Below are 26,375 nucleotides of genomic sequence, written 5' to 3'. Positions count from 1 at the left end.
TAACAGTCTCGGTGGCGCACCTCATAAGAAGCATATGATCATGTACTGACACGTTCGAGCACAAACTCGGTTCGAATCCAGCGTCTGATGAACTCTTTCTTCTTTTTTTTCCCGCTACATATCAGATTTTGCCCACTATTTATCACGAGAAAGACAAGTAGGGATCATTAATAAGTTTGTGCATCATATTTTATTTGCACATTTATTGAATGGAAATGTTTCTGATTCACGCATGCAAATTTATCTTCAGATAGTGTCTTTATAGCAATGTGCGTGCAGTAGATAGCTCAGATTACATTGGGAAAAATTGTAATTGTACTTTGTGTAAATTGTAAATTGTACTTGTGTAAATTGCAAATTGTGCTTTAATGTTTAGCTGGTCAACTGTATGGTATGGAAATCTTACATACCTACTATATGAACCCGTCTCATACAGCTGCCATTGCAAGGATCAGACACTTTGTAGAGAAGAATTTAACACAACTGCCTCTAGGAGTCGCTAATGGAAATAAAACAGACACGCACAAAAAATGTGCGTACGCCTGCCAGAAAGCTGCCGTGAAGGTGCGCACATTCCCACGTTCAGTTCATTGTTAGTAAATCCAAACGTGAGCGATTCTGAGCGTGAAACCTGGCGTACGCAAAGTTTTTGTGCGTACGCAGCGTTGATACATGAGGCCCCAGGTGAGCAGGTTACATTGTAACCCTGTGTCCTAACAACATGCTCTATGATGAGATTTGCAGTGATAAGCAATTTGGCTGTTTGCACCAGACGAAACACAACAGAAATTTAAATGAGGCCATTCAGAAGCACAGAATAGTGCACTTACTGCACTCCAGCGAAATGGTAAGGTTTATGGTGTAATTAATACATATTAAACCTCTTTAACATTTTAAATGTACGTGCCGAATCACTCATATGTGTTGGTTTGCATTATTTCACAGTTCTAAAGTTCAATTTCGAACGATTCATTTTATTTTCAATGTCTGAGGTGAACTATCTGCTGCTGCTTTCAGTATATGGCAATAAATGTCATGTGAAATTGCATTGAAACTCACATTATTAGCACTTAACACTGAACAAATCCAATAGTATCTGGATGCAGCCTTTATGATGCAAGCTGAGACTGCATCACTCAGCGATGCAATGTCAGACACAATGCACTCAAATAGAGCTAGTGACGTCACTGTGACGGGTAGGGTTAGGTGAGCCCATTAAAAAGCATCGGATGCAGCCCAGATTGCACTGCACCAGGTCTGCAGCCAGACCCTTCTCGATAAATCGCATGAGGTGCACCTGAAAGGATCATTGTCAGTTTATATTCAACTGCAAAAAATAAAAGCCATTTCTAAAATATACATGTTAGGTCTTGGTTATAAAGAATCTAACTAAGGATCTGAGAATCCTTGTAGCAAACTTATGTGTGTGTTGTTTCAAGAAAACAACTATTCGTTTATTTACTATATGTTTTATTTTCATTTGTTTTTACTCATTTATTCTTTATTTAATTATTTTATTTAATTAAATGATCATTAGTCATTTATATAATTATCATTATATAATTTTGTTTATCATTAGTGAATGATTTGATTATTATTATTGATCATTTGTCATTTTATTATGTTTTTATATTTTATTATTACTATTTTCCTATAATTATTCCTTCATTACTTTTCCATTTTGTTATATTCTTATGACTGTAGATCCAAGCGCAACTTGTTTTCATGATTAAGAGATAAGATAATGTCTCAATTTCAAGGTCTGTATTGTCTCTGGACAATGTTGTGAAGCAGTAATTTTCCATTGCTGTTGCTTGCGGTGTAATAACACTTGTTGGAATTATCCTTGTCAGACGAAGTCTGAGCATTAAAACATACGCAACTAAGATTATTCAATACACTTTACTCTTTTTTATCATCATTACTTTGTCTCCTGCTTCTGCTCCTCTCTGGTTTTCTCAGTCATATTCTATATTGATAAGAGACTGTTAATTCTGTTGAATAGTTAACAGGTTTAGGTATTGGAAACTCTGCTGAATTGTTGTCCATACATCTGGAGAAGCAGACAATTTCTGACACAATCTGGCATCCGGGGCAGGATTGTATTTATCTTGCATGGAGATGGTGGTCAAACAGTTAGGACAAAAACTCATTTTAATATGGAAAATATCAGTTCTATCACCTATAGTTGCTTTCATTTAGAATACGGTTTAAATCAGCCTTTAGACTCGATAGTCAGGCTCTCTCCTGTTGGTGTTGTCAGTCTGGCAACCTGCACTTGCATGCCTTTTGAACCAGGAGTGCAATACCTAGTTTAACCAGTGTTAACTAATGTCAAACTTACATACTGCACCTTTAAAACAAGTAGCATGATAAATAATCAAGACATTGAAGAGTTGAATATTGGCATGCTGAGAAATCTCTGTTCAATAGGTATCCTACACCTTTAATCCTATTAAATATATGTTTTTATCCTTGCCGGATAGACTGTAAGTACTGGAAGAGTTTCTCATAAGCATATTGGATCTGCATTTAAGTGTAAGCACATTGAGGACAGCCTGTAAACATTTCCAAATCAAGTCTTAAAATTATGTGAAGCCAAATAAGCAATTTAATGTATAAAACCAATGTAATGTATGCTGTGCTGCCGTTCTTAGTCAGCACTTATGGATAATTTGCAGTCTAGTCAGGCTTTTCATGAACAGAACAGAGAGCAGCGTATTGCAGTACTGTAGTCTGGAAATGCTACAGTGTACTTTTAAAGACATAAGATAGCTTTGTGAAGGGAACAGGCTGATATTTGAGTTTTTTTTTTTTTTTTAAGAACGTTTTGCCTTTTGCCCTTGTCACCATAATTTACGTCAGTGAAGTTTTTGTGCATTTTTTTTCTTCTTTTTCTTGTCCTGTGTGGTCTTTGATGCAAACAGTCAAAAAAGTTAGTTGTTAAAGGTCCCATGAAGTGCTTTGAAATGTGCATTTTTATTTGATGTTTGACATAGTGTAGCTTCTTTCCTTTTTACAAAAAACAGCCAATAGTGTTTTGAGTAATCACAGCTCTGCCAGTGATAGTGGTTGAGATCATGCGCAACAAAAAATAAAAGCCAATGAGAAGCGTGTTGAAGGGCATGTCGGATACTAGAGAGCATTTGATTGGTTATGAGTTGATGAGAAACTGTAGGTTTAAGTGAAGAAAACTGTGACAAACTACAAGCTTTACATGTTTATATCACTTTTTTTTATCTTCTAAACATGGATTTTGTCACTGTTTTGGAGCACACTAGCTTAAAGATATCTTAACAATTAACAATACTAATGCTAACATCTAAAAAAAAACTTTATTTTAATTTCATGGGACATTTAAATGAATGAATTAATTTAAATAAATAAATTATGATATGTGGCTAGGTGCATGACAGCTATGACTTGTCTTAAAATGTTAGTAATTATGTTTTTTTCTTAATCAGTCAGTTGCATAAATTACATTGTAAAAATGCTGGGTTTCACACAATTCCTTCACGTTGTCCCATCTTGAATCGATTAAGTTAACTTTTGTCATCGTTTTTACAAATGTAAGTTGATTGAATTTAAAACAATTTATTGTTCCCCCCAAAACTTAAGAATTGTGTTGTTTAAATAAGTAGTTTACATAAATAAAAGTGTACATAGACTGGTATAATTTAAATCCAAAAACTAAGACAGATTGCCTCTTTAGTAACTATGCTGTAAAAAAAAAAGTTGACTCATAACTTAAAATTTGAAGGCAACAAACTTCAGGACAACTTTCAACCCAATAACAGCACTTGACTCAATTTAGGTTGAGTAAAGTCAAAAATGTGCTTAAGTTTGTATCTTTAATTTTAAGTTCTATTATTTTTACTTTAGAGTGTAATTCTTAATACACATTATGGCCAGTTTAAATTAAAAAAAAGTTGCTGAAATAGCTATAACACGTTTTTTTTTTTTTAAACAATTACTCAAAGGTCCCTATATAACTATATATAAAGATATTGATTATTTTTTTCTATGGTCAATTTGAGTATTAATAAAATATTATTAGAATGTAAATTATTATTACAATTTAAGCTGTCTGCTTAATATGTTGATACTGCTCCTTCAACAGACATTTAACTGACAATAAGAAACTTTTCAGGTACATGTCAGCTTACACTAACCTTAAACTTAACCCTTAGTCAGTTCTGAAACCAAATCTGGAGCTAATCTAACAAAATAACTTATGATAATGGTCCAAAATCAGTACACCCAAATTCATATGTTAGGGAAAAATATTAAATAAAAAGTTTAAACAAGAGCAAAATTAAAAAAAACAAAAAAATGTATAAAATTGTGTTTTATAGTTTATACTTTTTTTTCCCCAATATTTTAAATTAATTTAAAATTTTATCTTTACATTTCTAGATGTTTGGTGACTAAAATATTATTTTATTAAATCCATCTGTTTAATAAATCTGTTTTGTTTAGATGGACCAAATTAAATAACCTATAGTTACTGAGAAATGGATAAACACATTCTTTTTCATAATGGGCTGTACTCATTCATGCTGAGCACTGTAAATAGGATTACATCATTATGTGTTCGACGAAGAGCAATGCAGACACTGAGAGATTCTATTCTGTAAATATAAATTACTAATGACTAATCCTAACTCTAAGTTTTTTGTTGTTGTTGTTGTTGTTTTTTGAGCATACAGCCTATTTAGGTCTTGCATAAATCTGTTGGTGTCTGTTTGAGAGAGAAATGAGGACACTTTGTCACCTATTTCTAAGATCATGTGGGCGTCAAAATACATGATCCACAACCACAATGCTTTTGAAAAATGATAATGGTTATTTGTGTTCGTAAAGGTTAGAACAAGTGATTCATTATAGGCTACACTCCTTACAAAGTCAAGGAAATGCAGAAAGCCCTTGACTTTTATTAAACCCGTACTAGTAGAAAAATTAATTGTCTATTCATCAAACATTAGAGGCAATTCAGAAGCTATTAAAGGTTGTTAGACGTTTAGCATTACTGTAACCCTGCCATTCTTTTACACGCCTATTAATGTTAATTACCACTATAGTCGGATTTTCCAGAATCTGCTTCCTGCTTTGAAATAGAAAAAATTATATGTTGTATGCGCTTTGAAGGAAATTGTATAATGGGAGCTTAATTGTAAAAATTATTGGCTGGTTTGTTAAAGTAAGAAAGAACATTTCTCACTGCAATTGAAAATGGGTTTTTAAGAGGACATGCACTCACTGGCCACTTTATTAGGTACACCTGTCCAACTGCTTGTTAATGCAAATTTTTAAGCAGCCAATCACATGGCAGCAACTCAACGCATTTAGGCATGTAAACACGATCTGCTGCAGTTTAAACTGAGCATCAGAATGGGGAAGAAAGGTGATTTAAGTGACTTAGAGCGTGACATGGTTTTTGGTGCCAGACGGGCTGGTCTGACTATTTCAGAAACTGTTGATCTACAGGGATTTTCACGCACATCCATCTTTAGGGTTTACAGAGAATGGTCAGAAAAAAAGAAAATATCAGTGAGCGGCAGTTCTGTGGGTGCAAATGCCTTGTTTATGCCAGAGGTCAGAGGAGAATAGCCAGACTTTCCAGCTGATACAAAGGCAACAGTAACTGAACGCACAACACATCTATCCTTGAAGCAGATGGGCTACAGCAGCAGAAGACCACACTGGGTGCCACTTGGCACACTTTGGGCCCATTAGTACCAATTGAGCCTCATGTCAACGGCTGTCACCGACTCGGTCCCAGTCATTCCCCTCGCTGGCCAGCAGAGGCCGCCATCTCCGGACTTCTAGCATTACATCATCCACTTACGCTGATTGTGCACACACCTGATCTGAATTTAGTTAACGACCCACGTACCCCTTATAAGCCGCACTCTAACACTCAGTCAGGGCGAAGTCTTGTTTAGCCCCGGCCAGCATTACTGAGCGTTATTCCCTGCCTGATCTCTTATGTACAACTCCAGCCCGTTTCTGACTCTGCTTCGCCTTCTGCCTGCCCTCGACCCAAGCCTTATACACGGACTCTGATTCTCGCAGCCTGCCGTTGACCCATGCCTGGTAAATCACTCTGTGTCTGTTTGCCGCCAGCCTTGAAACCTTTCATACTACTGTTGATGTGTGTTTGCACCTTGGTGCATATTGTGTGTTTGAGTGAGAGCTTGATTAATAAATACTGCATAATGGATCCCTCCGTGTCAGTCTCCTCGTTACAATGGCACAGCCTACCTGAGTATTGTTGCTGGCTATGTCAAACCCATTATGACCATAGTACACCCATCTTCTGATGGCTACTCCCAACAGGATAACCCGCCATGTCATAAAGCACAAATCATCTCAGACTGGTTTGAGTTCTATGTACTCAAATGGCCTCCACAGTCACCATAACTCAATCGAATAGAGCACCTTTGGGATGTGGTGGAATGGGAGATTTAGGTCTGGTTATTTTGAAACTACAGATTAGTGTCACTTAAGAGAAACATCCAAAAGTTTATACATATTGAAACATAATTGTTTTGGTTAACGTTTTAATGTTTTTGGTTTTGTAAAGCACGTTTGCATGTAAAACATTTTCTCCATTTTCACAAAGTTGTATTTTTGGTCATTTACACTAAGATGATAATAGTGTTGTTGTCAAAACATACTCCCATAATACTGTTGTCATGTAAACAAACGAGAAACATGTAAAGTATGTTTAATTTACAAACGTTACAAACGTCAGCAGGTAACTGTTTAAGGCAGTAGTTACTTTGACTTTAATTATATTATTAATATTTTAAACTGAAATTCCATTAGTCTGGTTTTTGCAGAGCTGAACATGTGCCAACACTAGACAAACGCACTACATATTTAATACTTTAAATATTTGATGCTGTTACATGATAACTTTTCTTGGTTGTGTCTGACTCTGGATTTGATTTAAATCATAAACCCTATCTAAACCCCACGTCCAATTAGGGCGGTGGAAACAGGAACAGGACAGGTAAGAGAGAGAGAAAAATATTTTTTGTAGCACAGCATTAAAAGAAACACAAAAAAGGTTATGTCAGCTAGAAATTATGATCTCTATCTACGTATTCATCCACCTATTTTTATGCATGTGGGATATGCACATAAAAAATGGTTGATGGAAACGCCATGATGCATTTAGAAAATGTGCATAAAAAACATATGCACATAACTGAGTAGGACAAACTTTTTATTCGATAGGAAAAGATGCACATAAACTACAATGGAAACACTTTTACAAAACAAATTCCAGTAGGCTCATTTAAAAAGGTCAAGTGATTTTGTTAAAAGAGATCATGTGATGATAAAAATGTGTGTGAATGGACAAACCAGCAGGCTGAGCACACTGTAAAACATCTGAACGGTTGTTTTTGTCATTTAAAAAATCCTCAACCGTTTCAGTATTAGTGTTATTATATTATTAATGACCTCCAGAATCAACAGCATCTGTGCTCAGCGTCTGACGCCTTTAGCACTGCGTGTCAGGATTACCTTCTGAGGCAAGGGTCATTTATTAAATGAAGAAAAGATTCACGCAGCTTCTCCTACCGAAGCAAATTCCACAGGATTAAGGCCCGTTCACAATGGGACGCTTTATACTTGTGTTTTTTTGTAGACGTTTAACGCCTCGCGACTAAACAATGGTATCATGCAAACCAACGTGCAAAACGGCAGACGTAAAAGCGGCATTTCTTAAGAAATGCCTCATGCTCGTTTTTTGTTTTGATGCGCCACGTCAAAACCTTCTCCACCAATCAGATTGGCAGTTTTGTTCACATGCATAGGGTTTGCTGAAGTTACAGTAAACAGCACTTGAAGGCACTCAAGCACAAAACTGTCAATGCGACCGCACATTGAAAAAGATACCCAGAGGGGAGATGAATGTGGAGCTGCTTATTGCACTGTTGAACAATAATGTTTTTTTTCATTGCTAGAGCTGGAGCTGCTACCTGAACCATCCAAGCTTGTTCGAATCGCCAATAACTTTAACAACAAGCGTGTCAACTTTCTGTCTTCTTCTGTGTTGCAAGCGGGTGTCAGAAGCTTAAAATTGTGTAGCTCCATCTAACGTCAATGAGTGATTTCGCATACTCTTCTGCTCGAAAAATGTCTCGATAAACACTGACGATAAACGCAAACGAAAAGTATCCCAGCGTTGACGAGCCTTTATTGTTGATATTTGGTACCAATTAATCAGTGACGATTGTGTTTGCTTTTGGATGCAAATGCTGCTTTATTTACATGTATTTCATGCAATAATCTAGTTTTGCGCAAAAAGTTAATTCGCATTTTTGAATGGAAACATAGCTAATGGTAAAGCCATTCACCGCAACCCTTTCCATCATCCTCACTGTCTTCTCAGATGGGATGGTGGGCTAAATCAAACATTACAATGGGCCAACTTTTGGCCAGCAGGCCCTACTTTGAGCATCTATACGCAATCCTAAATAAAGCATAGACATGCTTAAATAAAATTTGGTGGCTTCCCAATCTTTCAGACATTCTAAAGTAAATAAAATACAAGAAACATGTCAAAGATTTTCCTTTTTTGCCTCTATTCCATACTGAAATCCATCTTGTGCAGCTCTTTATGCGAGAGGAAACAGTAGTGATGGGCTGGCATGATAACATATTCCCAGCAGGAGCTGTAGACTATCACAGAACGTGTGTGGCAGATCTGTCCACACCATGTCCGGCACAGTACAACACACCACAATACGCCACCTGCTTCAAAGCCCTCGCAACAGCAGCAAACAGGCCTTTTGCCAGCGAGATAACAGGCGGGATGCGGAGGGCCATTTTGTTAGCCATCGTTTCCTCTCGACATTCCTCCAGGAGCTCCGAGATGGGGAGAGTATTGCTGACTGCTACCAGAAATGCAATTACTGCGGGGAGTAGGAAGCCAGGATGCACAACACTGTGAGGGAAATGTATATTTTATTAACTTACGACCCTGACCTTTTCGTTGTCTCACAGGAATTCTATAGACAGCCGGAATGTGCGCGTAAGAATGTTTAATAGCGAGAAGGAGTCTCTCATATAGCCTAAAGCGGGTGCGCCCAATGACATGCTTTGAATACGGGAGTTTCCTTCCAGGTTTTATGAGGGTGATAGGTTAACAGGCTGGATAACAGAGAGAGAGAGAGATAGATAGAGAGGGAGAGAGAAAGGGAAACCTGGAAGTGCATGCATGTGCTTGAAAAGTGTATGTTAAATAGTGAGTTTTAAGCTTGGTTTATACTCAACAAGTCTGCTAGTACGCTTGAGTGTGCACGGCAAATGTGACGACATCGATGTGTTTCCGGAGGTTTGTTTTGGGTGCAAGGTACGGGACATTTCGGCTGGCGAAGCGTATGATTTTTTTTTGAGACTCGAGCGAACAGTGCGTGTGGAGCCACATTTGATTTGAGTTTAATATAAACCACTTCGAAGAAATTTTGTCTTAAACGAGTACGCCTGTAAACACATCTTTATGATGCAAGGAAAGGAAATTAAATAGGCTAATCATGATTGTCTCCTCAATAGTATTTCCGAGTTTTTCATGATGGTTTGTTCACTGAAAAATAAATTTTCAAATTAAAATAGAAAAATAGTTGCAAAAGTACAAGTTTGCGAATGTTTGTTGGAACAATGGGTTTGGGAAACACCAAATTAGCAAAGTATGTTTATAATGATGGAACTTGCGACCTTAGTTGGCTAACTATGGTTTTCGGTAACGCACACCTGGGCGGGTTGTTTGATTTGGGGGGTTTTGGGATCGCACTGCCCCAATAATGGAAAAGGAGTTGTTCCTTGTGCCATCTGGTGGATATTACTTTTCGTGAAACCAGTCTTTGGGATCGCAGCCACTTAAGACAGATCTGAGAGTCTACGAATCACTTATACCGAATCACTGACTTTGCAGACTTTAGCAAAGGGATTTCAGAATGACCAAAACAACATTTCATATCTTGTGCACTATGGTCAGCCCATTGGTTTGTGCATTAATACCATCCCATCATGAGCATTTTTGTTATCACACAACCTGTTAAAACGAATCACAGGACGTACATGGAATTTATTTGGTAAATGTGTTTTCATCATAATTTATTCACATTTTCATACACATATTGGATTCAAGAGTTCGCCCTTAGCTGATAATTGATTATAAAGCTTGTTTGGCATGCTGTCCCGGGAGAGAGCCCTGAACTTGTGAGATCCTCGAGCCCGGGGCTCCCCCCGTTGCAGAGCGAGAGGGAAGTCCGAGTTCAGGTAGGTCTCGAGTACTCCCCACTTGATAATGTTGGAATTAGAATAAAATGCTATGGAGTGTCTATGCTGTCAATTTAGATTTGACAATTTACTTATGTTGCATGTTTTTGGTCTGTGGGAGGAAACCGGAGAACCTGGTGAAAACCCACGCAAACACAAAAAGAACATGTGAACTCCACACAGAAACGCCAACCTGGCCAGGTAGAGTCTGAGCCGGTGGATTTCTTGCTGTGCGACCGTGGTGCTAACCACTAGGCCTTCGTGCTGCCCTGACTAGAAAATGGGAGGAGTGGGGTTAGAAGGGGTGATTCTTCAAGACGAAGATGGTTGAGGTAAGATACTCTGGTTATAAATAGTGGTTAAGAAGTCTATGATTGGTGAATCAGCGTTAGCTAATATGGACCAGGTGCTATCAATCATAAGCGCATGCTCCTCTCGAAATTAGTTTATAAATAAACTTCACTAAAAAGTGTGTTCTACTCAGTTTGTGCGCATACATGTTTATGTACATTTTCAAGATTTATGTGCATTCTGGCATTTCCATTTTCAAGAATTCTTCATGCAAAATTCCAAAATGCGCATAAAAATGTGTGGATAAAAGCACAGCCAGTGACTTCCAATTGTGTTTTTTGCTATTTTGCATTTTCTTCTGAACTGAATGATTTCCTCTTTGAATGATAAATACAGATCATTGTTACCTGCTAATATAAGCAGTTATTTTCTCTTATGCATGTGCTGAACATACTTGCTAGTTTCCAGAAGACATTGTCTCGCTTAGTTAGTTAGCCTAGTTAAGCCTTTAAATTGCAGGTTAAGCTGAAAACTAGTGCCTTGAAAAATATCTAGTTAAATATTATAAACTTTCATCATGGCAAAGATAAAATAAATGAATTATTAGAAATGAGTTATTAAAACTATTACGATTAGATATGTGTTAAAAAAACCTTCCTTTCATTAAACCCAGTTTCATTAGAAATTGGGAAAAATATGGTTTAGAGCTAATAATTCTGACTTCAACTGAAGGTTTTTTTATCCTTACTCTTTTGCCAATTTTACTTTCAACTTTCTGAATTACATATTCAGCTTTGTGCGCAATCCCTAGTGTGAGTTTAAGTGTGTGATGCTGCTGCAGTCATTTAGAAGCCACAGGGTGAGAGATGTGCGTGCGATAGTGGCGAGAGCGGCTCTCGTCACTCGCTGCGGCTGATAATGTCAGCAAGCGGGGACAACAAGAGCGCACAGGTGTACTTGTGGAGCTGGCAAGTCTGTCTGGCTGCCGATAAGCCGGACAGTCCCTAGGTAGCCGGATATGGGATTATTAACCATGATAAAGACTATTTGCGCACATGGTCTGTACAAATGAGGAGGTGGTGAAGCAGAACGCGTGTGTCTCTGATTTTACCAGAGAGATTGATAGAGAAACCGAGGTGATAACTCAAAGTTGTTGCACTGACCCATTTTCATGTTCATTGTGGATTTATGGATTCAGCCGAGCGACTTGCTCAAATGTAGAGTTTAGAGGAGCTGTTTTTTGCATCCTTACAAAGATCCAATATGTTTATTGTCTTTCAACATTAACATGTTGTTTCTGTCTGTTCAGTCATTTCTGGCCACTTTGAAACATCTCTTCTTGGCTTTACAGCCACTAAATAGGATAGGATATTTGAAAAACAGTGACTACATTTACATCGAAATATTTGCCTTAATCTGAAGAAGACAATAATATGATTAAGGTGTTTACATAAGCTGTTTTATTAATGTTCCTTTCATGATCCTGTTTTACATGTTAAAGCTCATAATTCTATTACCGTCAGTGTGTCACTGCGCTATTCACATTTCCTCCGGAGTTTAATGTAATTTTGGGTGTTTCATTTTTAATATTTTTGACTTTAATTGCAGTTTGGCCTTTTCGCTTTCATTCAAGAACATTTCATGCATGCCCCCCATGACAAATGAGATATTGGATGTGAGTACACTGCAAAAAATGCTTTTCTTGCTTAGATTTTTTGTCTTGTTTCTAGTCCAAATATCTTAAAATTCCTAAATCAAGAAGCATTTTCTAGACAAGAAAAACATATAGTCTTGTTTTCAGAAATAATATGCCAAAATTAGGTGAGTTTTTCCTTCAAACAAGCAAAATAATCTGCCAATGGGGTAAGCAAAATAATCTTACGTCAAAAGAAAAAACAAGATTAATTTGCTTACCCCATTGGCAGATTATTTTGCTTGTTTTAAGGAAAAACTCACTTAATATTGGCATTTTATTTCTCAAAACAAGACAATATGTTTTGCTTGTCTAGAAAATGCTTCTTGATATAAGAAATTTTAGATATTTAGACTAGAAACAAGACAAAAAATCTAAGCAAGAAAAGCATTTTTTGCAGTGTATGAGCTGCTGGAGGAGTGTTGTTTTAATGGAATTTAATACCACATGTCGTATGGTAAAAAAAAAACTCTGCATTTGGGGATGCAGGTATTTGTGGTCCTTCCTGTGGTGGTTCTAGTTTAAATGGCACTCTGGGTGACCACCCCTCTCCCCCCGCCAACCTTCCCACAAAAAAAGAAAAAGCTTGAACCATATTGAAACTATGTGGTTAAAAATTGGCTGAATTATGTGGTGTTATAACTCTCATTAGAACACATATTTGTTTTAAACAAACAATTCAGACTGCATACAAACAAACTGAAATGGTACTATCATTTCACCACATCTGGACATCTGGATTTCTTGTCTATTTTGCTGCAAAGTCATTATATCATAATATAGCTCTTTTTTATGCAGCGGATGCCCTTCCAGCTGCCACCTATCCCTGGGAAACACCCATACACACTCAATCACACACATACACTACGGCCAATTTAGCTTACCTAATTCACTCATAGCGCATGTCTTTGGACTGGAGCATCCGGCGGAAACCCACGCAAACACGAGGAGAACATGCAAACTCCTCACAGAAATGCCAACAGACCCAGCTGAGGCTCGAACCAGTGTCCTTCTTGCTGTAAGACGATCGTGCATTAATTTTTTTCCGTTTGATTTATTATTGGAGTCTGATTGATCTTTTATTTTTTTAAAAAGTCTTTCATTTTTAAAAGTTACCGCATTCTCTTGTTTACATCTCACTTACTTGAGCATCCAAATTTAACCCACAAGCAGCAAAATGAGTAAGGAACAGGCTTCTTAGTAAAGTTTCTTTGCTATGGGGAAGTGAAGGACCTGCGAACTGGCAAGGAATGGATCTGCAACCCATTTGTTAACAAATCAGATGAATCCACCATGGCTGTGCAAGAAGATCAACTGATGGAGATCTCAAAAAGAATGGCGGCCTTTTAGCAGCCTTTCGCATATCGCGTCTTTTCTAGAGTTTGTACAAGTTCGTTGTTTCCAGTGGAGGTGCGCGACGCACCCAGTAGCATTCATTCAACAAGAACTGACCGATCAGCTTCATACTTTTTATGGAATATACATATTTCGGTAGCCTAATTATCTCACACAAACACATACATAAAACATGTATCAGAGTTGCAGCAATGTTTTGTCAGCTTGTCATCTTCTGAGAAAACGTTTGATAGTCGCATAGCCACCTACAACCTACAAAACACTCCCCCCACCCCCGGTGATGAAAAGGTTGAGGACCAGCGCTCTATAGCACATACACAACAAAAAGACAACTGTGTTCTCTTTGAAATGACTTTTTTCACAAGTTCTCACTTACATATAATGAACTGGGTAAAGCATAAGCGTGTTTGGCATGCTGTATCTGTGCTCACAATATTGGCTCAAGTCCAAATTACTTAATTATCTGAACATGCTCTTACAAATTTCTGTAAAAATAATAGAATTTTACAAAAAAAGCAGTACATTTGGTTATCAAGTGACTATATTCTGACTGATACAGGGGTGTCCAGTTCTGTTTCTAGATAGCCACTTACCTGCAGACTTTAGCTCCAAACTCATGAAAAGAAATGGCTACTGTAATCGATTGGGGACAGTGTGTTAGGGAGAGATGGAGATAAACTCTGCAGGATGTTAGATGCAGCAGCAGAACTGCACACACTTGGACTAATACATCAAGGTGTTCTCTCTCTCTCTTTCTCTCTCTCTCTCTCTCTCTCTCTCTCTCTCACACACACACACACACACACACACCATTGCTCAGTATTTTCCTCTTTATTTCTCAATTCACCTACTAGGCCATTCAGTTGGTGCATAAAGACTCGCTTCACCAAACCTAAGTGGACTCATTTTCATAAAGATATTTTTAAAATATCCAGCAGGTTTCTCTTGGAAAGTCATTTCTTGGCTTTATAACATTGTCTAATTTTTTGGTACTTGCTTAAAAGGATGCAGAGATGCTATATATTACCTCTTAATGTGGAGTTAGCCTTAAGCACTGATAGCTTTCTTTATCCATTCTTAAGTGAAACATATATGGAAGAAACATCTTGTCACTGCCTTTTTGGTCATATCTTATGATTTTGATCAGAAAATCCTCTTTAATTTTCAACTTTACAGACACATTAAGGGGTGACACAGTGGCTCGGTGGTTAGCACTGCAGCCTCACAGCAAGAAGGTCGCTTGTTCATGTCCCAGCTGGGCCAGTTGACATTTCTGTGTGGAGTTTGCATGTTCTCCCCTGTTGGCGTGGGTTTCCTCCAAAAAGACTTATGCTATAGGTGAATTGGATGAACTAAATTGGCCGTAGTATATGTGTGTAAATGAGTGTGTATGGATGTTTCCCAGTATTAGGTTGCAGCTGAAAGGGCATCTGCTGTGTAAAACATATGCTGGATAAGTTGGTGGTTCATCACGCTGTGGCGACCTCTGATAAATAAAAGGACAAAGCCCAATAAAGTGAATGAATGAGAAACATTAGGTAAGCTTCACGTTGTGTCACAAAAGCGACTGATTTAAAAGCTTATTCACTTTTTGGGTCTCATCAACTTTTCTTCACACTGTGGTGATGAGCAATCTTTGTCCACCTCACTGTTGCCCATGGCAACTAATTGGGCTCCTGTAGATTATAAGAAGGGAAAGAAATGAAGAACCACAAAACAGGTCAGGTGTACACACGGTGAAACCACACTGTACTTTATTTAAACTGCAGTCATTTTCAACTGTTGATTAACATAAAGTACTGAGCAGAGGTTAAAGCACATTTTAAGTCCTTAAGGTCCACTTGCTTTTATTTAATTAAATTCATCTTTATTTCTATTATTTCTTTTACAATGTAGATTGTGTCAAAGCAGCTTCACATGAAAGTTCTAGTAAATTTAAACTGTGTCAGTCCAGTTTTCAGAGTTGAAGTTCAGTTCAGTTCAGTTCGGTTCAGTTCAGTTCAGTTCAGTTCAGTTCAGTGTGCTTTCATTTCCACTGCTGAAAGTTCAAACACTGAAGAGAAAATCCAGGGTATTAGCAGGGTATTTGCCCTTTGGGAACAGGATTGGACACCCCTGGACTAGGGTATATCTAACACCCCAAGAGGATGATGTATCATCTGGTGTTGGATGATAGATGGCAATGGGCCCTCTGAATCCAATCTCAGGGGTGTCCTGGGCTTTGACCAGCTTCAGTCTTTTTAAGTAGATTTTTTTGGTGGCAGCCATTGGGTTTCCATGTTACAAAAATATGCCATGAGGCTTTGATTAAATGACTATGCCCTAATTATTCATTCTCATTCAGCTTAGTCTCTTATTTATCAGGGGTTACCCCAGCAGAATGAACCACCAACTATTCCGCCATATGTTTTAAGCAGTCGATGCCTTTCCAGCCTCAACCCAGTACTTGGAAACACCCATATACTTTCACATTCACACACTCATACACTACGGCCAATTTAGTTCATCCAATTCACCTATATCGCATGTCTCGGCAGCGGCACACATGGAGGAAACCCACACAAACATGGGGAAAACATGCAAACTCCACACAGAAATGCTACCTGGCCCAGGCACTCGAACCAGTGACCTTTTTGGTGTGAGGCGATAGTGCTAACCACTGTGCCTCCTCTGCACTTATTATATGAACACACAAGCTTGATGCTCAATAGCTAAAATCAAGCCAATATTTGAGTTCCAACCTCATCGGTAATGTTTTACCATGTACCTCAGTGACATGGAAGTTGGCTTTCTAAGAACTGGGAGCAGGTGACTTGTCCTAGACACATTTCTCATGAACAGCTCTCATTGAGGCTGTAGTTGTGAAGAGCGCTGGAGTGGAGTATTGTAATCTCAACTTGGTTCTGGACCACTGGCTCTGAAAGTGCTGGATAATTTGTGTCCCTAGCCCCACAGTTTCAATGCTGAAAGGAGACAATGACAAAAAGGCTTGGAGTAATGAAGTCACCTGGACACCCACAAGGGTCAGAGAGTCTATTTAGGGCTATTGTTATATGTATATGGTGTCTGACTGATCCCCAAATCAGGACAAATGTGTTTATAAATGTGTATGCCTGACTTTCCCTCTGAGTTATTTGTATCTCCACAATTTTCCACTACATACGCTAAAATGTCATCTTAAATGATTTATGAATAGAAAACAATTACGGTTCTTTTAGTCAATCGAACAAGTAATTAGCGAGTGCTTATTGTTTCCACGCAGCTTTTGTACATATCTGGCCAGCATCCTGCTTTCTAAGAAAATAAATGGTCTCGGTCAGTAACCAAAGAAGAACTGGCTCAACCTAAATGATTAAATTATTACTTTTCCTCAGCCTAAATGATATCTTGAAAGTTTTTAAAAGTAGAAGCATGAAATATGAGCCACTTTGGGAGTAAATAATATACACAAGACATAAATGAATATAAATTCACTCTCTACCACTGCGACACTCTTTGTAAATTTACCTGTGACTTCAAGCAAATGCAGTGTGTTGACTTCCCAAAAGGTGAATGTGTGCCATTACACAGCATGATGCATATTGTATAACTAGTTTACACTTCTCCCCCAATTGAATTTGTGTTCTGTAGATAGCTGAAAGTTTTGTCTTTATTATGTGTCATTTCTTTTGCAGTGAATCATTTCATGGACGGTGCCACCAAAGTTTTAAATTTGCTCTTGATTTGGATCCCTTTGAAATATTAGCTAGCTACTATGTCCTGTATGTAAACACTAGTATTAATGCAAGAAAACTATATAGTAAACAACATTCACTTTGGAAATACACTCACCGGCCACTTTATTAGGTACACATGTCCAATTGCTTGTTAAGGCACATTTCCAATCAGCCAATCACATGGCAGCAACTCGATGCATTTAGGCATGTAGGCATGATCGAGACGATCTGCTGCAGTTCAAACCGAGCATTAAAATTAAGAAAGAAAGGTGATTTAAGTGACTTTGAATGTTTCATGGTTGTTGGTGCCAGACGGGCTGGTCTGAGTATTTCAGAAACTGCTGATCCACTGGGATTTACACGCACATCCATCTCTAGGGTTTACAGAGAATAGTCAGAAAAAGCTGCAACATTCGGATGGTAGGGTCAAAAACTACAACATGAACAACATGAAAGCATGGATCCACCCTGCCTTTTATCAAAGGTTCAGGCTGGTGGTGTAATGCTGTGGGGGATATTTTCTTAGCACACTTTGGGCTCATTAGTACCAATTGAGCATCCTCTCAACACCACAGCCTACCTGAGTATAGTTGCTGACCATGTCCATCCCTTTAAGACCACAGTGTACCCATCTTCTGATGGCTACTTCCAGCAGGATAACACACCATGTCATAAGGTGCGAATCATCTCTGGTTTCTTGAACATGACAATGAGTTCACTGTACTAAATTGGCCTCCACAGCCACCATAACTTAATCCAACAAAGCACCTTTGGGATGAAGTGGAACGGGAGATTCACATCATTGATGTGCAGCCGACAAATGTGCAGCAACTGCGTGATGCTATCATGTCAATATGGACCAAAGTCTGTTAGGAATATTATTAGTATCTGGTTGAATCTATGTCATGAAGGATTGAGGCAATTCTGAAAGCAAAAGGGGGTCCAAGCTGGTACCTAATAAAGTGGCCGGTGAGTGTACATTATTCCACTATAAAACTTATCAACCCTTCATACAATGAAGTTAAACAGACATTTGTTTATCTTACTATTTGTTGGAAGGACTAATTAAATTAGAAGCCCCACAGTGATCCATTCAATGCATTTACATCATATTTTCATATTTTGTAATGCTGTTGTGTTCCCGATTGATGGCAGATGTTGCTGCAATTTCTAATAATGTTGTGTTGTCAAGTACTGATTGCTTTGCTAATGCCATTAAATCCCTGAGAGTCAGGGTGGTATTGACAAAAATATTGACATTATTACACATCCCGCTTTAAAATTGAGCTTATAGAACATTTTTACAAAGCTAAGAGGAAACTCCTGACACATCATTTTTTTCACTCCTTGTTTGCAATTCACTCATTTAGACTACTGTATTATAATAGTTTATTCCTTTAAATCTCTGTTCTTCTTGTACTCAGCAGTATGATTTATCCATCACAGGAACATTGGAAAAATGTGTGTACAGCGTACATTTTATAAAAACAGCAAACACATACTCGGCTTAACATATGTTGTCTGCAGTTTGCAGGTAAAATTAATGCTACAAGGCAGTATAATGATGCGGCATGGTGGCTTAGGGGTTAGCACTGTCGCCTCACTGCAAGACGGTCACTGGTTTGAGTCCTGCTTGACCAGTTGGGATTTCTGTGTGGAGTTTACATGTTTGTTCTTAATGTGTTGGCGTGGGTTTCCTACGGTTGCTCCGGTTTCTCCCACAGGTCAAAGACATGCGTACCAGGATTAAACGACAGAGACATGACAGCAAATTGATTAAATGAAATTAGCCATGTGTGACTGTAAGAGTGTATAAGTGTTTCCCAGTACTGGGTGATGACTGGAAGAGCATCTGCTGTGTAAAACATATGCTGGAACAAATGTCGGTTCATTACGCTGTGGCGACCTCTGATAAATAAGGGACTAATTCGAAAGAAAATAAATGAATGAGACAGTTTAACGGCAACCATTTTTTCCCTTTTCATGGTACGGATATTTACAGGGACATATCATTGATGATGAAAGGATTATTTTCATGCAGTTCTTTGCACGACAGTAAAACAATTCCTCAAAAATAAAATGTAAAAGTGTGTATGATTTGGTATGGAATATGTTTGCCTGAAATCTTCTAACACTGCCAGAACTTCATCTGAGGAAAAATCTGATCACAACGGGGACTAAGGGGCTGTCAGTGAACAAGTCACACCAACGATCAAAGATCACAGATTTTAGCCTAGGATTTCAGGAATCTTTTAGAAATTTCCAAATTTGTCTATGGACAACTTTTCTGTTGTGGTCACTTTGCTCTGTTGCTTACTTTGTATGAAGCTGTACTTGGGATGCAGATAAAAGCATAGATCCACAAATCATGGTAAAATTGTTTATCCGCAATGCACTTTTCACTTAAGTTTGCTTTTAAAAACACTGTAGGTCATTTTAGGCAGATTAAAAGTCTTTGCAGACTGAATCTGAAATTTTCATATGCGTTTTTTCGTATCCATATCTGAAAGAATCGTTAGGTTAACAAACCTTGCACGCTGTGTATGAGGCGTATTAATTAATCCATACGGGAAAAAAATAAATAATTAAAAAAGAAAATTGTTTCAAGTAAGTTCAAGCAGTGATACTTTATTCTCCTTTCTCTTCTCCAATGTTGAAAAAGAAAGAGGAATATGCTACATATTGTTATCCAATACTGCATTGAGAAGAAGAAGAGTTCTCCTCAAATGTATTTCGGGAATTAAGTGGAATTTTAATACATTGCTTGTAATACAAAATCCTAAACAGAGACTGGCAGTATCTATAGACATTAGGCTATAAAAAATATTGGCAGTTTTAAACCTTGACTTTTCCATACTGCGTTATACCTTGATAACGGTTATCGTCCCATGCCTACGTTTGATGTCATCTAAAAGTAAACAGATATAAATTTATATAAAGAATTAAAAACGCCTATGTGGAGAGGTAAGCGTGATCAAACACCCAATCAGGGGGGAGAGCATGCTAGGAGCCCGGCGGCTAATCAGCGGGTCAATCAGAAATGATAAATAACACCTGTCTTTCTAGTGATTGGGCCGGAGAGACTCCCTTCTTAAGGAGAACGGGAGGAGCAGTCGGGAGAGGAGAGAACACACACACACACACGCACAGACGGGCACAGTTTGCTAGTGCTGTGGAAAAGCAAAATAAAATATATTGCTTACCTGATATCGCCGACCCTGTCTTCTTCTTCCCACACAACAACGAACTATACTACAGTGGTGCCGAAATCCGGGGAAGGAGAAGAGCCTCACTGCCAGAATGACCACTCCGTCAAGAATGCCATTTGCGGAAGCTATCCAGGCCCTCTCGGTCCTCCACCAACAACAACATGAGACGCTGGTGGAACTGAAGAACATCCAGGAACAACATTTCCAAGTCCTCATGGAGGCCCAGCGGGAGGACCGCGAGCAAATCCGGAGTCTGCTGTCCCAGGGGATCCGGCCCGCTCCGACATCTGCCGCCCACCCTCCCATCGCCTTACAGAAAATGGTGCCGGAGGATGATCCGGAAGTGTTCCTGGATCTTTTTGAAAAGATGGCTGAGGCGTGTGGCTGGCCGCGGGCTGAGTGGCCGGTACGAGTCATCCCGCTGCTCTCGGGCGAAGCCCAGATCGCCGCACAGCAGCTACCGGCCCAGAATCTCCTGGAATACGCTCATCTGAAGCGAGCTATTCTCCAGCGGCCCTTTGCGTTCGCCCAGCAGCTCCGTGACGCCTGCCGCAGATGGCTGGTACAGGATGGCCGAACCACCGCCCAACTGGTGGATGCCGTGGTGCTGGAGCAATTCATCACCCGCCTCCCCTCCCGAACATCGGAGTGGGTCCAGTGCCACCGGCCTGATGATCTGGAGACGGCCATCCGACTGGCGGAGGATCACCTGGTGGCGAGGTCCAGGGTCGGCGAAATAACCTCTCTCTCTTCTCCCCCTCTCTCTCTCTCTCTTCCTGTTCCCAGGCCCAGACTGCGGGGACCGCCCACACCTGCACCCAGACGGCGGTGCGCAATGGCGGATCTGCCAAACGTCCCAAGAGGGGCGGGGCCCCATTCGGGCAGAGGGGTGGAGCAACGACCCCTGGCGGTTGCCCAGACACTGCCAGGATTCTCTCCGGTTCAATCGGTTGCTCCTGCTGGCCCCGGGGGTATAGTGGGAAGGTCTGGGCCGATGCATTTGCGTCGCGGGCACGAGGATAGCGCACCAAAAATCTGCTCCGTGAAGGAGGCGAGTGCGCTGATTCGCGTCCCCGCCACGCCAATCGTCGCCCCCGGTCGCAACGGGCTATACCGGGTACCAGTGAGTATAAAAGGGGGTACATATCAAGCTTTGGTGGATTCGGGGTGTAACCAGACTTCCATCCACCAAAGCCTGCTTCAAGACCCGGCATTGGATATGAGCCGCACGGTAAGGGTAAGGTGTGTGCACGGGGATATAATTCACTACCCGCTGACGGCAATAGACATTCAATTTCGGGGGAAAAAACATAGAGTAGCAGTTAACCCGCACCTCAAACACCCGCTAATTCTGGGAACTAATTGGCCTGGATTTAATAGATTATTGGGAGTTTTATGTGCGGGTGCTTCTTGGAAGAAGAAATCGCCGGATAGGGGACGTGTCGCTCAGCTGGGGGAATCCCAGGCGGTGACGTCACGCGCTGACTCAGGGGAAGGGCTGGGAATTTCCCGGTGTAAGGACTTTCCCCTGGAGCAGTCGCGTGATGACACGCTAAAACATGCACTCGAAAGAGTGCAGGTTATTGATGGGAAAATCCTCCAGCCTGATCGACCCCTCTCCTATCCGTATTTTGCGGTGATTAATGATAGGGTGTATCGAGTGACCCAAGACGCTCAGACAAAAGAAGATACAACCCAGTTATTAGTACCAAAGAGCCGCCGGGAAATGCTTTTTCAGGCGGCTCATTCTAATCCTATGGCCGGACATTTAGGTCAGGCGGCCACACTAAATCGCCTCATGACCCGATTCTTTTGGCCGGGCATTCACGGTGACGTCAGCAGATGGTGCGCGGCGTGCAGTGAATGTCAGCTGGTAAATCCGCCGGCCACCCCAAAAGCGCCGTTGCGCCCTTTACCAATTATGGAGATCCCCTTCGAGAGAATTGGTATGGATCTCATCGGGCCATTAGAGTGATCTGCACGCGGGCATCGGTTTGCATTAGTTCTGGTGGATTATGCAACCCGCTACCCGGAAGCAGTCGCGCTCCGTAACATCTCAGCAAAGAGCGTTGCGGAGGCGCTGTTTCGCCTCATCTCCCGTGTGGGAATCCCCAAGGAGATTCTCACTGATCAAGGCACCGCGTTCATGTCACGCACGATGCGCGAGCTTTACGGATTATTGGGCATTAAATCTATTCGCACCAGCGTCTATCACCCACAAACAGACGGGCTGGTGGAAAGATTTAATCGCACGCTTAAATCAATGATCCGTAAATTCGTTCACGAGGACGCGAAAAATTGGGATAAGTGGTTGGAGCCCTTATTATTCGCTGTGCGGGAGGTTCCCCAAGCCTCCACGGGGTTTTCCCCCTTCGAGCTTCTCTACGGCAGACAGCCCAGAGGGGTTTTGGATGTTGTTAGAGAGGCTTGGGAGGACGAGCCTTCTAATAGTAAGAATGAAATTCAATATATCCTGGACCTTAGAGCAAAACTCCACACACTGGGGCGGCTCTCTACAGAGAATTTGCTTAAGGCCCAGGATGAACAACGCCGGCGATATGATAAGGGCACTAAACTCCGTAAATTTTCACAGGGAGATAAAGTACTTGTACTGCTACCCACTTCCAGCTCTAAATTACTCGCCAAGTGGCAAGGGCCGTTTGTGGTCACACGACGAGTCAGTGATCTCGATTACGAGGTGGTTCGTTCGGACAGGGCTGACTCGCGTCAGATTTATCACATTAATCTGCTTAAGCAGTGGAGGGAGCCGGAGGACGTGGCGCTGGCTACGCTTGTTACTAACGAGGATGACCTGGGGCCGGAGAGCTCCGGCCGAGAACGGCCGAGCGCTCTGGTCACCGGGGGCGATCATCTCTCAGCGAGCCAGCTCCTCGACATCCGGCACCTCCAACGTGAATACTCTGACGTGTTTTCGCCCCTGCCCGGTCGTACTAACCTGATTCAGCACCATATCGAGACCGAACTGGGCGTGGTCGTTAGGACCCGGCCGTATCGCCTACCTGAACACAAGAAAAAAGTGATTCAGGAAGAATTGAATAATATGTTGAAAATGGGAGTAGTAGAAGAATCCCACAGCGACTGGGCCAGACCGATTGTCTTGGTGCCTAAGACGGACGGCTCGGTCCGGTTCTGTGTGGATTATCGCAAGGTGAATGCTGTGTCAAAATTTGACGCTTATCCAATGCCGCGTATTGACGAGTTGCTCGACCGGTTAGGTGCTGCTCGATATTACTCGACATTGGATTTAACGAAGGGCTATTGGCAGATCCCCTTATCTCCAATATCCCGCGAAAAAACAGCCTTCACTATGCCGTTTGGATTGCACCAATTTGTGACGCTTCCGTTCGGGCTGTTCGGGGCACCGGCGACGTTTCAGCGCCTGATGGACAAAATACTCGGCCCTCACACAGCATATGCCGCTGCTTATCTAGATGATATCATCATTTACAGTAATGACTGGCAGCGGCATATGCAACATTTGAGGGCGGTATTGTCGGCGCTGAGACGGGCCGGGCTCACGGCCAACCCACGGAAGTGCGCAATTGGGCGAGTGGAGGTAAGGTATCTGGGCTTCCACTTAGGTCACGGGCAGGTGCAGCCCCAAATTGATAAGACTGCAGCTATTGCAACCTGTCCGAGACCTAAGACCAAAAAGGAGGTGAGACAGTTTTTGGGGCTGGCAGGTTATTATAGGCGTTTTGTCCCTAATTATTCGGCCCTTGTCAGCTCATTGACTGATCTCACTAAAAAGGAGGGACCGGATACCGTCCAATGGTCGGAGCAGTGCCAACAGGCCTTCTCAAAGGTAAAATCTATACTTTGCGGGGGGCCGCTATTGCACGCTCCTGACTTTGCTCTCCCCTTTGTTTTACAGACGGATGCATCCGATCGGGGACTGGGGGCGGTTCTCTCGCAGGAGGTGGCAGGAGTGGAACGGCCGGTGCTGTACATTAGCCGCAAACTCAGCAAGAGTGAGGCTAAGTACAGCACCATAGAGAAGGAGTGCCTGGCGATCAGGTGGGCCGTTCTCACTCTCCGCTATTACCTCCTGGGTAGGGAATTCGCTCTCTGTTCAGATCACGCTCCTCTCCAGTGGCTTCACCGCATGAAGGATACCAATGCGCGGATCACCCGTTGGTATCTAGCTTTACAGCCTTTTAAGTTCAAGGTGATCCACAGGCCGGGTGTACAAATGGCTGTAGCCGACTTCCTCTCGAGGGCGGGGGGGGGGTTGAGGGCTGCAGGACGGACGGCTCCCCGGCCTGAGGCGGGCGGTGGGGGTATGTGGAGAGGTAAGCGTGATCAAACACCCAATCAGGGGGGAGAGCATGCTAGGAGCCCGGCGGCTAATCAGCGGGTCAATCAGAAATGATAAATAACACCTGTCTTTCTAGTGATTGGGCCGGAGAGACTCCCTTCTTAAGGAGAACGGGAGGAGCAGTCGGGAGAGGAGAGAACACACACACACACACGCACAGACGGGCACAGTTTGCTAGTGCTGTGGAAAAGCAAAATAAAATATATTGCTTACCTGATATCGCCGACCCTGTCTTCTTCTTCCCACACAACAACGAACTATACTACAGCCTACAACTAACATTTTTAAGAGGATTTACTTAATTAAAATTGTATTTGTTTTAATTTGAACATATTTGTACTAAAGCTCAGATGTTTGGAAAAATTTAACTAATATAATTGAGCACAACTGACTCTTTTTTTTTTTTTTAAGTATAATAAGTTCAGCCAAGTAAAACCTTGATATATACAGTTAAAGTCAGAATTATTAGCCCCCCTGCATTATTAGTCCCCCTGTTTATTTTTTCCCCCAATTTTCGTTTAACGAAGAGAAAATTTTCAACACATTTCTAAACAATAGTTTAGTAACAAGGAAAAAAATATAGCTTAAAGAGGCTAATAATTTTGACCTTAAAATGGTATTTAAAAATTAAAAACCGCTTTTATTCTTGCCAAAATAAAATAAATAAGACTTTATCAAGAAGAAAAAATATTTTCAGATATACTGTGAAAATTTCCTTGCTCTGTTTAATGTCATTTGGGAAATAATAATAATAATAATAATAATAATAATAAAAAAGAATTTAAAGGAGGCTTATAATTGTGACTTCAACTGTAAGTGTAAGTTAACACATTCAATCAAGATAGGTTAACATAACTCAAAATATTAAATCATCAAAATTAATTGTCTCAATTATTTTTTACAGTGTTTAGACATTAGGCTATAGATGGCTGCCACCTTGAAATATCGGAGCAATGGACCGAAGCGGACCATGAGGTGTCTTTCTATTATAATGTCAATGCACAGCACGTCATTTGTATTGCACAGAGACCCACACACCCCAAACAGCAGAGAAATGCGTTAGTCACTGAATCCAGCATATGGGTTTTCATCTGTACACCATGTTCTGTCTTATATTGAACACCTTGTTTGTAAAAAAAATATCTGTGGCTCATATGATGGCATTTTGTATCTTACCTTTCGCTTGTACGGTGGCTCAGAACTGTCAAAACACCTTACAGAGTGCTGTTTCGGATGCAAAAAAAATTGTAAGCAATTGGGCCCAAATTAGAGATCTGCGCGGGACTAAATTTTGAATCCCGCTCCCGCCCGCACCCGCCAGGTTTTAGCCCGAACCCGACCGCTCCCGCTTATATTAAGAATTTGTTGTCCCGCTACCCGATCGCCCCGTTTTCTGCCCGCCACGCCCGATCCCGCTAAAGAGCGGGGGAGAACAAAACCGAAAATCACCCAGCTATACAGTCCAGACAGCCAAG

The sequence above is a fragment of the Danio rerio genome, chromosome 19 (genome assembly GCF_052040795.2).
Source record: "Danio rerio strain M-AB ecotype USA chromosome 19, GRCz13ab, whole genome shotgun sequence".
Classification (NCBI taxonomy): domain Eukaryota; kingdom Metazoa; phylum Chordata; class Actinopteri; order Cypriniformes; family Danionidae; genus Danio; species Danio rerio.
Note: the sequence above shows the minus strand (reverse complement) of the source record.